At 46.6% G+C, this 12,231-nt stretch overlaps 1 protein-coding gene across 1 annotated transcript in view; it reads right to left on the reverse strand.

Moving 5' to 3' along the window:
* TRABD2B (TraB domain containing 2B) overlaps positions 1–12,231 on the reverse strand; it is a gene marked incomplete at its 3' end in the record, with an annotated part of 282,246 nt that overhangs the window by 226,801 nt on the left and 43,214 nt on the right. The gene's annotated exons all lie outside the window — the stretch shown is intronic.

Here is a 12,231-nt window from a genome sequence, read left to right on the forward strand (position 1 = left end):
ATGAACGTTGATAATGGGAAATCACAGAGTGCCTGAGAGAAGTTTATCCTTCATGATGATGGAAGCGATAGATGTCCACATTTCTCATTTCACCCTTCTTGACTTTCATGTAGCTGAACCTTCAAACACCACACCGCTTTTGCTGAAGTATTTTTGACCCTAGTGAAGCACCAAAACCTTAGTATCTCATGAGCAATATATGCTGAAGGGAAGTAGTACCCTCTGAGTATCCCTTTTTTAGTTTCAAAATAGGGCCTAAAAGCACTGATCAATTCTGAAAACACTTGACTGACAAAAAGATGTGTTCCTCAAGACTCTCCCACCCCCTTTTGCAGACTCAAGAGCTTTGAACCAGGGCTCAGTGCTGGTCCCACCAACGTCCCTCTTTGCTGCTTGTAAATGTTCACCGGGATGGAATTGGTGAGCACGTTAGGAACACGAAAACACAGGAGAAAATCGTGAACTTCGTCAGTGCAGCGCTAATCAGCGTGCCAGCAAAAGAGCACGTTCTCATGGTGATGATCCATTTGAGACCTATTACCCAATGCATAGCACATAACCTCTTCAAAAGATGAGAGCCTCCATCGTTAGTGAAAAACTGGGGACTGCTAAACTACAGGCAGGGATGCAAGAAGTTGAGTTAAGGAGTCATAAAGCCCCTAAACTGAAATTGCTTCCTCAAAGGTTATTTACACACACAGACACAACAAAAACCCATGGCGTACGATGAAGAGTACAGCTGGGTGGTAAACATCCTCATGTCTCATACCAATTATCAACGCAAGATGTGAGGAGGGAGTTGCGCTCTACACGCACTGTTTCTAAAGTATCTGTTATTCAATCACTCTTGTTACTCTTAATGTCATGATAGCGTCTAAGAAATCTTTCTCCACTTCCACCAAGTGACAAGACCCTTAGCCCTGGTAAGTCATTGATCCTTCCCTTACTGCATGGGCCAGTCCTTTTAGAAATGTTATCTTGGAAGATACTTCATTTCCCAGTATGAAACACCGGAAAAAAGAAAAAAAATACAGTATTAAAATGCTGTAGCTTATAAAGAACGTTTTACCAAAGAAAGTCAGAGAGCACTGAACTTGCAGACCCATAGATCAGGACTTTTTTGTTCATGAGTTCCCAGAAATTCCAAAAGCAAGTGAAGGATAAAATATATATATATATATATATATATATGTATGTATATATCTCCAAGAAGGGAGACATGGAAGGATCTTGGATGTTCTTCAGGGAACAGATCTGTAGTTGCAGGAGTTGGGGAAAGACCTTGATGAAGATACTCAATAGCTCATCCCAAGGTTGTTGAATAGTCAACTTTATTTTTTTAAACCCATTGCCAGCAGAAATGGGAAATATTGCTTTAAGTTGCCTTGAGAAGACTTTCATTTCTTCCTTACAGTTTTCTTGGTTTTAGTCAAGATACAGTTTTTGTTTCAGGATTCTCAAACTCAAGCATCTCGTTTATCTCGCAGATTTTCCGTTCCCTGAACAAAACCCTCTTAAAGACACGCAGGTATATATGTCTTTTCAAAAAAACCTCAAAATTCATTTCACGTCGAAGTGAGAAATCTAAATGTTTCCTGTGTCTTGCCTCGAAACTTCGGCATCCCCACTCCCAAAAGAATCAACCAATTCCCTCGTGATTCCTGTCTTACATTCCTATCTCACACCTAGATGTCCACCTGTTTCCATCCACCGCACAGCGTACATCATTCCTCTTCTCATTCAGTGCTGGAAATCTGATTTCTCTTTGAAACCCATTACATCCAGCTTGGCAAGGAGAATCGAAGCTACATTTCACAGGCTGACCGTGTGCATTCAGGGGTTTCAAAGCTTCAGTTTCCTGCTCATAAAAGAAACATTTTCTTTGTAACTCGCTCTCAAGAATGCTGGAGAAAACCAGGGCTATCTGACATATTTTGGCTTGCTGTAACTAAAACTTCATGGTCTGACGATAAACATAATAGGCCGTAAGCTGAGTATTGTGCTGAAATTGTGTGTAAGGCATTAATTGTTGGGAGCTGGAATTGAAATCAGATGGCCCACTTCAGATTGACATCATCCGACCGGTTGTTCTTCACACCTGAGTGGCAAATAAATCAGCGTCAACCTGAGAGCACCCGACGTTGTGCCGCTCATTGCAGCACGGGCACAAACGAGTTGGAAAAGATATACATACACATGTGGGCACGCACACGTACAGAAATACATGGAAATTATTCAGGCTCTGTGTTGCTGCAGCAAATACATGGAAATTATTCAGGCTCCGTGTTGCTGCAGCTGCTGAGCTTTTACATTAGGGACTATCTTAAAGCTCTTTAAAAGGAAACATTTTGCCTCAGCTTTAACGTGACGGAGCAACTGGGCTTTTCCTTGTGTGCCAACTCACTCTTCCTTTCTCAGGACGTCTCCCAGAGCTGAGAAGAGCGTTTCCAAGCCCTGTTGTGCCCCTCGGAGGCTTTGCTACCACCACCAGAACACCACCACCCCGCCACACGGCCGAGTCTCTGTGCACGGGCTTCACCGGGACACCCGAGGGAGAGAAAATTGATGTCGAAATCACTTTTGGTAGAAACAGGATTGCTACAACAGACTCCCAGTGTTAGAAAAGGCACCGCTCAGTGGAATGCGCTTTTGAAAGCGAAGGAACTTGGGCAATTAAGGTGGTTGTATTAGTTCAAGTCGGTGTGTGGGAGGAGGTATCGCTGGATTGACGTTAATTGCTCCTATTAGGGTTGTGTGTACTACGCTTCAGCCAGGCACCAATAGAGACGTACAATCCACGGATTAAGCAGAGGACAGTGGTTCTTTTGTAGCTCTTGGAGTGCATTTGGAGCTGAACGACAGTCCGTGAAGCACGGAGCTGGATTGCGGAGAAATCCCAACAGAGCTTTAACATCACAGGTGGAAATATTCTCCTGAATGATCCTGCCACCTGCTCTAATTCCTGAGTTTAAACGTTTCAAGGCTTTTGCATCTGTAAGGAACCTCTCTCTTAGATGTAACCATAAAGAAAGGTCCATCCGAGCCTCTCTGGACTGTTGGTCGCCTTAGCAAATGTCTCGCAGCCAAAGATTCAAGAAGACAGTAACTAGTTGGCTTCCCTTGCAGCACTCCTGACTCCAGCCCCATTAACCACACATCCCTAAAAGCAGGTGGCCAGGGAGCAGCATTTCTCACAGCTGCAGTGCAAAGTCCAAATTCACATCTCAGAAGACACCTGGAGTGCTACCCTTCCATACAAGAAATAAATCAATTCCTGTCTTTCCTTCCCCCCCTGCTAACATGGCTCAGAAATTCCCTAAAGGCAGAAACAGCCTCCCTGCCCACATCCACAACCCCAATGAGACCGAACAGCCACCTATCCCTGATCTAACAGCCACAATGTGGCTTTAGACAAGCAGCTCTGACAAGATGGCTGATTTTTAGATAACTAAAGTTAGATGAGATAAATCAGTCCCTCACCATCTTCCCATCGACACAGTAGAGGTTTGAGCACTTCCCTATGAGCACGTTCTGGTGAAAACATTGAGAAAGGCTCAGATGTATCGTCATAATGAGACATGGAAGGGTCTTGGATGTTCTTCAGGGAACAGATCTGTAGTTGCAGGAGTTGGGGAAAGACCTTGATGAAGATACTCAATAGCTCATCCCAAGGGGGCTGGATTGTCAACTTTGTCTTTTAAACCCATTTCCAGCAGAAATGGAAAATATTGCTTTAAGTTGCCTTGAGAAGACTTTCATTTCTTCCTTCCAGTTTTCTTGGTTTTAGTCAAGTAACAGTTTTTGTTTCAGGATTCTCAAACTCAAGCATCTCGCTTTATCTAGCAGAGATTTTCCATTCCCTAAACAAAACCCTCTTAAAGACACGCAGGTATATATGTCTTTTCAAAAAAACCTCAAAATTAATTTCACGTTGAAGTGAGAAATCTAAATGTTTCTTTCCAAAAAGATTAAAACAGCAGCTTTTGGCAGGAGCAGATCGTGCGAGGGGAGGGCAGGGATGTCACCACCTGGCACTTCCAAACGCTCTCGCTTAACTCACAAACGCCTTTTCCCAGGAAACAGTGGATTTGCCCCACACATCTCTTGGGGGGCAGGGGCCCAGGGCTGATCCTCTGGGGGGACAGCCCTGTGCTGGATGCACCGTCCCTCCAGCACAGAATTGGTTTAAACAGCCCGTCCCGTAACAAAGAACCATTAAAAGGGTAGTGTAATTCTTGCAAGTATATTTGAGGAGCAGCTTTAATGAATATTAGACAGTTATAAACATCAAAGTATTGACTGAAGTGGAAAAACAGCATCTTTACTACCAGCCCTTTCCCCTTGCTGAAAGAAGACGCAGGGAGGAAGGGGGAGCATGGGTTTTATCGGGGATGTCAGCAACAATTTATAGGAGCTCAGCGACCTGCACTTTGAACTGGGTTCTCCACCTACGGTCTGTAGCATCCTATAAAAAGACAGGGCGTTATCTCAGTGCTGCAGCCAGCCACGCCGAAAGGAAGGGCAGCCTGCCCAGCGCCCGGGGAAACGCTCCGACTATCAAAGGCAGACAAAGGTCCTGCTTTTTATTTCTTATTTTATGTGCACTTTGCTGCACCGGATTTCTTTACGGTATCTCAGAAATAGCAATTCGGGCCTTTTGAAAGTCAACTCTAGCTATAAAAGCTATCCAGAGGAAAACCTGAAAAGGACTGTCAGCACTGATGCAATTTTTTATTTTGGTCCAGTATAAGTTGGGGAACAAGCTGTTGGAGAGCAGTGTAGGGGAAAGGGAGCTGGGGGTCCTGGGGACAGCAGGGTGACCATGAGCCAGCACTGGGCCCTTGTGGCCAGGAAGCCAATGGGACCTGGGGTGGGTTAGAAGGGGGTGGTCAGTAGGTCAGAGAGGTTCTCCTGCCCCTCTGCTCTGCCCTGGGGAGACCACACCTGGAATCTTGTGTCCAGCTGTGGCCCCTCAGTTCCAGCAGGACAGGGAACTGCTGCAGAGAGTCCAGCGCAGCCACCAAGATGCTGCAGGGAGTGGAGCATCTCCCGTGTGAGGAAAGGCTGAGGGAGCTGGGGCTCTGGAGCTGGACAAGAGGACACTGAGGGGGGACTCATTCATGGGGATCAATATGGAAAGGGGCAGTGTCAGGAGGATGGAGCCAGGCTCTTCTGGTGACAACCAGGGACAGGACAAGGGGCAATGGGTGCAAACTGGAACACAAGAGGTTCCACTTAAATTTGAGAAGAAACTTGTTCCTGGTGAGGGTGGCAGAGCCTGGCCCAGGCTGCCCAGGGGGTTGTGGAGTCTCCTTCTGTGCAGACATTCCAACCCGCCTGGACACCTTCCTGTGTAACCTCATCTGGGTGTTCCTGCTCCATGGGGGGATTGCACTGGTTGAGCTTTCCAGGGCCCTTCCAACCCCTGACATTCTGGGATTCTATGAGAGTGGAAAAACACCACAGTCAGTCTCCTCAGCTGTAACCTGCTTCAGGTCCTGAACCACAGACACCATTGAATCCACGTCTCCCACCATCCCCGCAGCCGCCTGTTCCCTCCACTCCCTTAGACACACTGTGAGCACTGTGGCTCACAGCCGCGTAGGAAATTTGGGGATCCTGGAGGGAGGCTGAGCCACTCACATCCCTCACCCTGATCTAAGCCACATGCAATCGGTAACAGGGTCATCAGTTCAGCTGGCAATACATCATCATCGTGGCGAGATTGTGACACACCCTTGCAAGATCAAGACTCCTTCTGTACATGATTACAATTTATTTATGGCATGCAATAAAAATTTACAGTAACACGGGGAGGCTGGAGCTGAGACCGGGATAGGAACTGTAAAAAGATCTTATCACTGAGTATAGTCAGTCTTGCATAAGCAATAGTTTTTCATGACAAAATACTGAAACAAGAACGTTTCTTGGAAGTACGCTGATACTGGCAAAATTTCTAGCAAGGAAAACGATGAAAATCTTAGATTTCAGCAAAGCCAAAGTGCTTTATTTCAGATGCCTTATGGACCACAAATGAGTGCGACAGTGCAAGAGGCAAGTCAGCCTTCAACAATTTGACACCACGGAAATGGTCCTGACGAGTTCACGTCTCAGCTTCCTGAACAAATCCTTCCAATTTTTTGTTTCACTGGAAATGTAGACATTTGAGTTTTCACTCTGACTAGTGAGGAAGAGCCCGGCTCTACCGTTCTCCCAGGGGAAGGGTGGACAGACCCTCGACAAGCTTCATCTGCAATGTCCATATATGAGTTGGACCAACGTCAGGAGCAGATTGAAGCGGTTTGCCCCGGAGAGTCCAGCTTTCCTCCCAGAGCATCCCCAGGCTCTCTCCAGGGAATAATGGCAACCTCCGAATTGAGAGAATGCACCAGGTGAGCTCAGCAACCAGCCCGCCCCTCTGCAGCCTGGAGATGAAGCACTGGCCACTGTATGGATGCCACACGCTCACACCGGCATCTCTTTGCCCATAGTAAATGGATGTTCAGCTCCTTCAGCATGTTTCATATGGGTTTTGCTGTTTAGTTCCCCATTCCCGCTATGAATTCCATGATAAAAGAACATAAATAACCAAACTGGAAACAGCTTCTCTAGAAATCGTCCGGAATATTTCTGAGCCATAAATATTCTGTCGCTGCTGATTTAATTTCTAGTACTCAGGAAAATGCAATTATGAGAGACAAATGATGATGAATGCTGAAACCAAGGGCATGTTTCCGACAATGAGAGACAGGACTGGCTTAGCCATCCATGGTCTAGCACCGCCAGCTTCCCAAGTGCCACGATTACTCTGAGTGCTACAACTGCCTACAAGAAATAAACTAATGCAACCACCCTACTCAGCCACTGCATTGCCCACTTGAAAGAGAAGATGCCAGAAGGTCACATTCTGGGACAACACTTATAAAGAATCCCATCAATTAATTTGGTAAGAATAAAAGTAGGCAGGATAGCCCTGATTCATCAAAGCACCCAAGTTTGGGTTTCCCTTTGAACTTGGCACACGTTTAAACACTACAGTGAATGGGGAAGATCATCTCACACAACCTGAACAGCTCACAAGATCTCAGACCGGCAGCGCAGACAGACCAACATTGACTTGCCCCACATGAGAGCTGGTGGCCACAAGGACCCCCACATTGTCCTCCTCCTCCTCAGCCGCAGGAACCCCCCCTGCACACTGAGGGATGCTCTGCAAGACCTGCGGCTTTACCGCAGCCGTACCCAAGGCACAGCAGCCCCGCTGCCCACCGGCGGGCAGACCGTTCAACTCGCATGGCACTGGATTCTGGTTTGCAGATCAGCAAACTGACTCTCTAACGAAAATATGAAAGGATGGGGGAAAAAAACTGGCGACATTTCAAACCATCTCTTTAAGTTAAAAGCTTTCTCTTAGCATTTCTCCCTGGGAGATGCCTCACAGGGTATTTATCACGCTGCTTCTTTCCTGTCAGATACCTTCCCCTGTGTATTTAGGCCACGCAAAACACTTATTACATTAAACGGGAACTCAGGGCTCTGTGTCCGCCCAGGGATCGCATTCCTTGCCTGTATCCAGCAAAGCACACTGAAAATGAACTGCACGGTAAACAGTCATTAATGGTGCACGGAGCTGATAAAATCCCTCCTTCCCACAACACCTGGCTGCTGCGCGGTAGCTGCAGGGGAGCGTCAGGCATTTTGGTTAAAGACTCATCCCAGCACTGATTTATCTCCCCTTAGGGGACGGAGCTGCTAATTATTGAGCAAATAACCAGACTCTGCTCTTTTGTGTTCCTGTGCACCGAAATGCAACGCAAACCCCTTACGGGGTCTGGTCCAAAACCAATCTCATGTTGTGGGCTGTGAATCAGGCCCGTTGGAAACAACTCCCCACGCACCTCCGAGAAGACACCTGCGTGAAGGGCAGGGAAGCGCAGGGAGAGCCCCTGCGTGCCGCTCCCGAGCAGGGAACCTGGGCAGAAACCATCCACGTGCAGACTGCACGCCATGCAGGTGTCCCCTGGGAACGAGCAGTGTCCCCGTGGCTGAGGACCAGCCTGGTGCACCACCAGCAGGGACCAGGAGGGGCAAGGGCTGCTCTTGCAGAATGCGGCTCTCAACCATCTTCTTCTGAGCGGTGTCCCGGTTTTGTCAAAAACAAGTTTCTCTTCTAGTGAATTTGCCTGTCAGCTTATTAGCCGCATTTTCCTGAAAGCCAGATCCACGTTTTGGTAGGCATAGCAATAGTATGCGAGGTCATTGATAAGAATAGACGCACACTTCACGAGAGGGGCAACGAGAAACAAGTTACCAAAAACTGACCAACTGAGTACAACATCCCATTCACATGATATTTCATATAAAAGTGAGAGATCATGAGGATCTCGTCCCTCTTCCTTATGGCCGACTTTAGGAGAGGACCTTGCGGGTCGTCCCTGCAAACTGAGGCCAGTGACAGACTGAATCTGGGAGGCCAGAGGACCTCGGGAAACTTGGGGGAAAACGTTCTGCTGGGACCCCACACACTCTGTCTTTCCCTTAGATTAATTCAATCTGCCTCAGCTTCCAGCCAAATCAAGATATGGGCTCATCTTGCTAAATATAGCTCTCCAGTAATTTCCTGCATATTGGGACCGAGTCACTTGGCAACTGTGAGATAATGTGCAAGGCAAACACGGGCAGCGGTGGACGCCTGTGGCTGCCCATAAGCCATTAGCGGCAAGGTCAGCAGCCTCCGACCCTGATTGTGTAACCCTGAGCATTACCATTCCTCGGTTTATTTTCTCTTCCTCTCATGAGGACGGTAGAAGTTTTAGGAACAGGGAAAGGGCATCCAGCACGATCCGCCTGCCATTTCCCAGCAATCTTCTTAATCCTACTCCTTTCCATAAGGCTGCTCTTTTCCCAAGCCCCTCCTCAAAACAGAGACAGAGGTGTTCCTTGAACTTAGAAAGTATCGCCTTAAAGTATCATCTTAAAGTCTTAGTATAATGTCTTTACATTGCTTGCCATTCCCCAGTAACTTATTCCATATGCTAAAGTACTCTTTGAGCATAATACAACTGTCTTATTCCCATCTAGCTTCCCAGGGTTTTCAGACTATCCTCCGATTTCTGAACCCCCTGCTAATGTGAGTCATCTGCCCTTCAGGAATTTCTAAGTCCTCTTAAGTCTATAAAGATAAAACACAAGAGAAGAATGGGAGCCTGCATCCCTCTAGTTAACTATTCTGAAAGGGAAAGAGCACAGGAGGAAAGTCACGCAGAAGACGGTGGCTCTCCATGGCACGTCCCTCTGGTGCCTGGAAGCCGTCCCTTCAAGGACCACACCAGGACCAGGAGCTACTCACGGCCTCACCTTCCACAAACGTGCCTACTCCCCTCCCAAACCCATCTGTACTCTTGGCCTCCACAATATCCTGTAGCAATGAGCTATTTAATGACGTGATACGTGCCACGGTTCTGCAGTCCCTTCTCACTAGGTGAGATTAACATCCTCTAAGCGTTCCTCCCGGAGACTGCCTATCACCTCATTATCCCAGACAACCGCTTCCAAAAGCAATAATGTTTGTCTGTGGTCCAGCGGCCCCCGGTCGGAACAATGTTCCTTACGAGGACAGACCGAGAGCCAGACACCTGAAAAGCATCACCCAGGGATACTCCATCACATCAGCAGTCAGTGCGGTCCCTGTTTGGTCCCTCGCTCTGGGTGATGCCAGCACTTGCAGAGAAAAACTAGGAGCAGGAGGCAGTTCCAGTATCCTCCTCAGAGGAACAGAGTATTAACCCTGGCGAGTCACGGGCGAATTTATGCAGTGAAGTCGAACTGTTGACAAAACTGGATATTCTTGTTATCCATGGAAATATCACAGGTTTGTTCATTTTTAATTCCTGCTAAGTTCCTGATCTCAAAGACACCTTGAAGCAATGAGCTCCCCTTTTTAATCACATACCCCGTGAAGAAGTGCTCTTTTATTAGCATTTCTTTCACCACCTCTCTATTTTAATCAAATGCCCCTTTTCTCCTTGCATTAGGAGGCAGAGCACATACAAGTTTCTGATCTCCGAACTGTGTATTTTCTTCTGCTTACTCATTCCAGCTCTCACATCTTACCCTGGGAGGCCAGCGGCCATTTCTGCTCTGCAGCTTTGCCCTGGGCTGTTTCAACAACAATTTCCAGGTTCATTTCCTGACGACTGTTGCCTTTAGCCCACGTTTCCTATGCTGGCTCCCATGCAGCTTTAGCGCTGCCTCCATCGCGCTGCGTATTTGCCACCTGCAGCTTCACTTATCCCACTTTAAACACAGTCAAACTTACTATCTGCTCTCTCTCCAGCTGAAGATGTGGATGGGCTTGTGTTCCATTCACAGACAGCACAGATACTCATATGTATATTATGCACAGGATCAGAAGGGATCCAGTGATACAACCCAGTATAAACACACACCTAATGATTTCTACATAGGCAGCTCAGATTTACCCACATTCAGCTTTCCGAGATGGGGAACTCTATGTACGGGATCACCTGTTCTTCTGATTTATCATTGTAACCCCCAAAGGAGGTTCGCTCTGGTTAAATTCAGCCAAATTAATCAAATTGGCTTATACCAGCTGAAATTGTATCAAAGGGAGTCAAACTGAATCTCTGTTCTTCACCACGGTCACTAATTTACTGAACTAAGAGCTGTTATGACTCAACAGCGATGGATGAGCTTTAGGAAGCACTGGAAGGTGGTTCGGAGGAAACATTCACATCTTCAGTTGCTGCTTTCAGCCCAGGCAATCCTGCTGGGATTAGGGTCATACCCAGAGATATGAAACCATCACACTTCGCATGGTTTCCAGTGGAGATGTAACTCGTTCCAGGCCAACTTCGGGTCAAGCTCATTCCAGCATTTGTGTGTCCAACAGGACTTGGGTTTGCTGAGAGGTTCACGGGACCCTGAGGAACCTTGCCTGAGATTCATGTTTGCAAGAGGATTTCCCTGCTAGAATGCACCTAAAATATCCCTATTAGCTAGTGAAGTGAGAAGTGAATTTCTGACCAAGCAGATCTCTCTTTTCCTACAGTTGTTCTGGCTATTCTTGTCTAATTTTGGACTTGATGCAACATAAGTACCTTTCCAGCAGAAGTAAATCAAGGCTACACTCCCCCCACCAAGTTTCAAAATAAAGTATGGGGAAACTGTTGTTTGTGCTCTTCAAAATCTACATTTCTCTCATTACTTTCACAGAAGCTGAGTAACAAACTCCCTTAGTAGCTTTAAAAGAAAATTGCATCCCACTTAGCTTATCCAGCAACCTCACGGGCATTAAATCACACCTGGCACCAACATAGATGGGCCAAGGAGGAGCTGTGCAATGTATGTGCACTGAAATAGCTCAAGGAAAAGGGGTGTTTCTCAACAGAAACTTGTGAAAAAGTTACTGACAACTAAAATCAGGAATTAAAACAAACTTTCTAGGAAAAAAGGTTCATGTTTTCACCTTTGGAAATCAAATTATTTTAAAAGACAGTAGAAGGCTCTTTTTTAGCTGAAGAGATAAACTGAAAATCAAAACAAGTCATCAATCTAAATTTTAGAGTAAATAAAAGTGGTACAATGTCTTCCACAGTAAGTAAATGAGCAGTTTTTGGTCGTCTGTACTCCCAGCAAAGAAGGCATCAGCTTTTGCCATTTTCAAGTATGGAAGCGCTGCCTTCTGCTGCCCTCCCGTCGCTTCTTCACGCATTCACGATACATTCTTCACGTGCAACCCTCAGCCAAGGCTTTCCCCGTCACAGGGGATGACAGCAATAAAAACGTTGCCCTTCAACAGATTGTGACACCATTTTAAGATTTTTAATAGATAATACGCACCTCTGAAATAGCCTAACCTAAGGCCAAACTGTTTGCCATTTTCGCCCATAAGATGCTGAGCTCTGTACTCTGATCTCGGGGAATTACGCTGCTCCAGCGCACTGCTGGGTTTATTACATTTAACTACAATGTGTGAGCTACCACTGGGTAAAAACACACCCCACTATGCCAGCGAAGACACAGCAAAGAATACTGTCCTACTGCTTCTAGTGTGAGAATTAGTCTGGGAAGACTGACTTTGCAACCCCACCCTCAAAAACTTGGACGGAGTTCAGATACTACAAAGATGGGGACAGACAGACTTCCCTTCGACGTTTCAATAAACAAACTTCCCAGGCCAAATCCCTGGTCTTAAACAAATGGAAGAGA

The sequence above is a fragment of the Nesoenas mayeri genome (genome assembly GCF_963082525.1).
Source record: "Nesoenas mayeri genome assembly, chromosome: 8".
NCBI lineage: Eukaryota > Metazoa > Chordata > Aves > Columbiformes > Columbidae > Nesoenas > Nesoenas mayeri.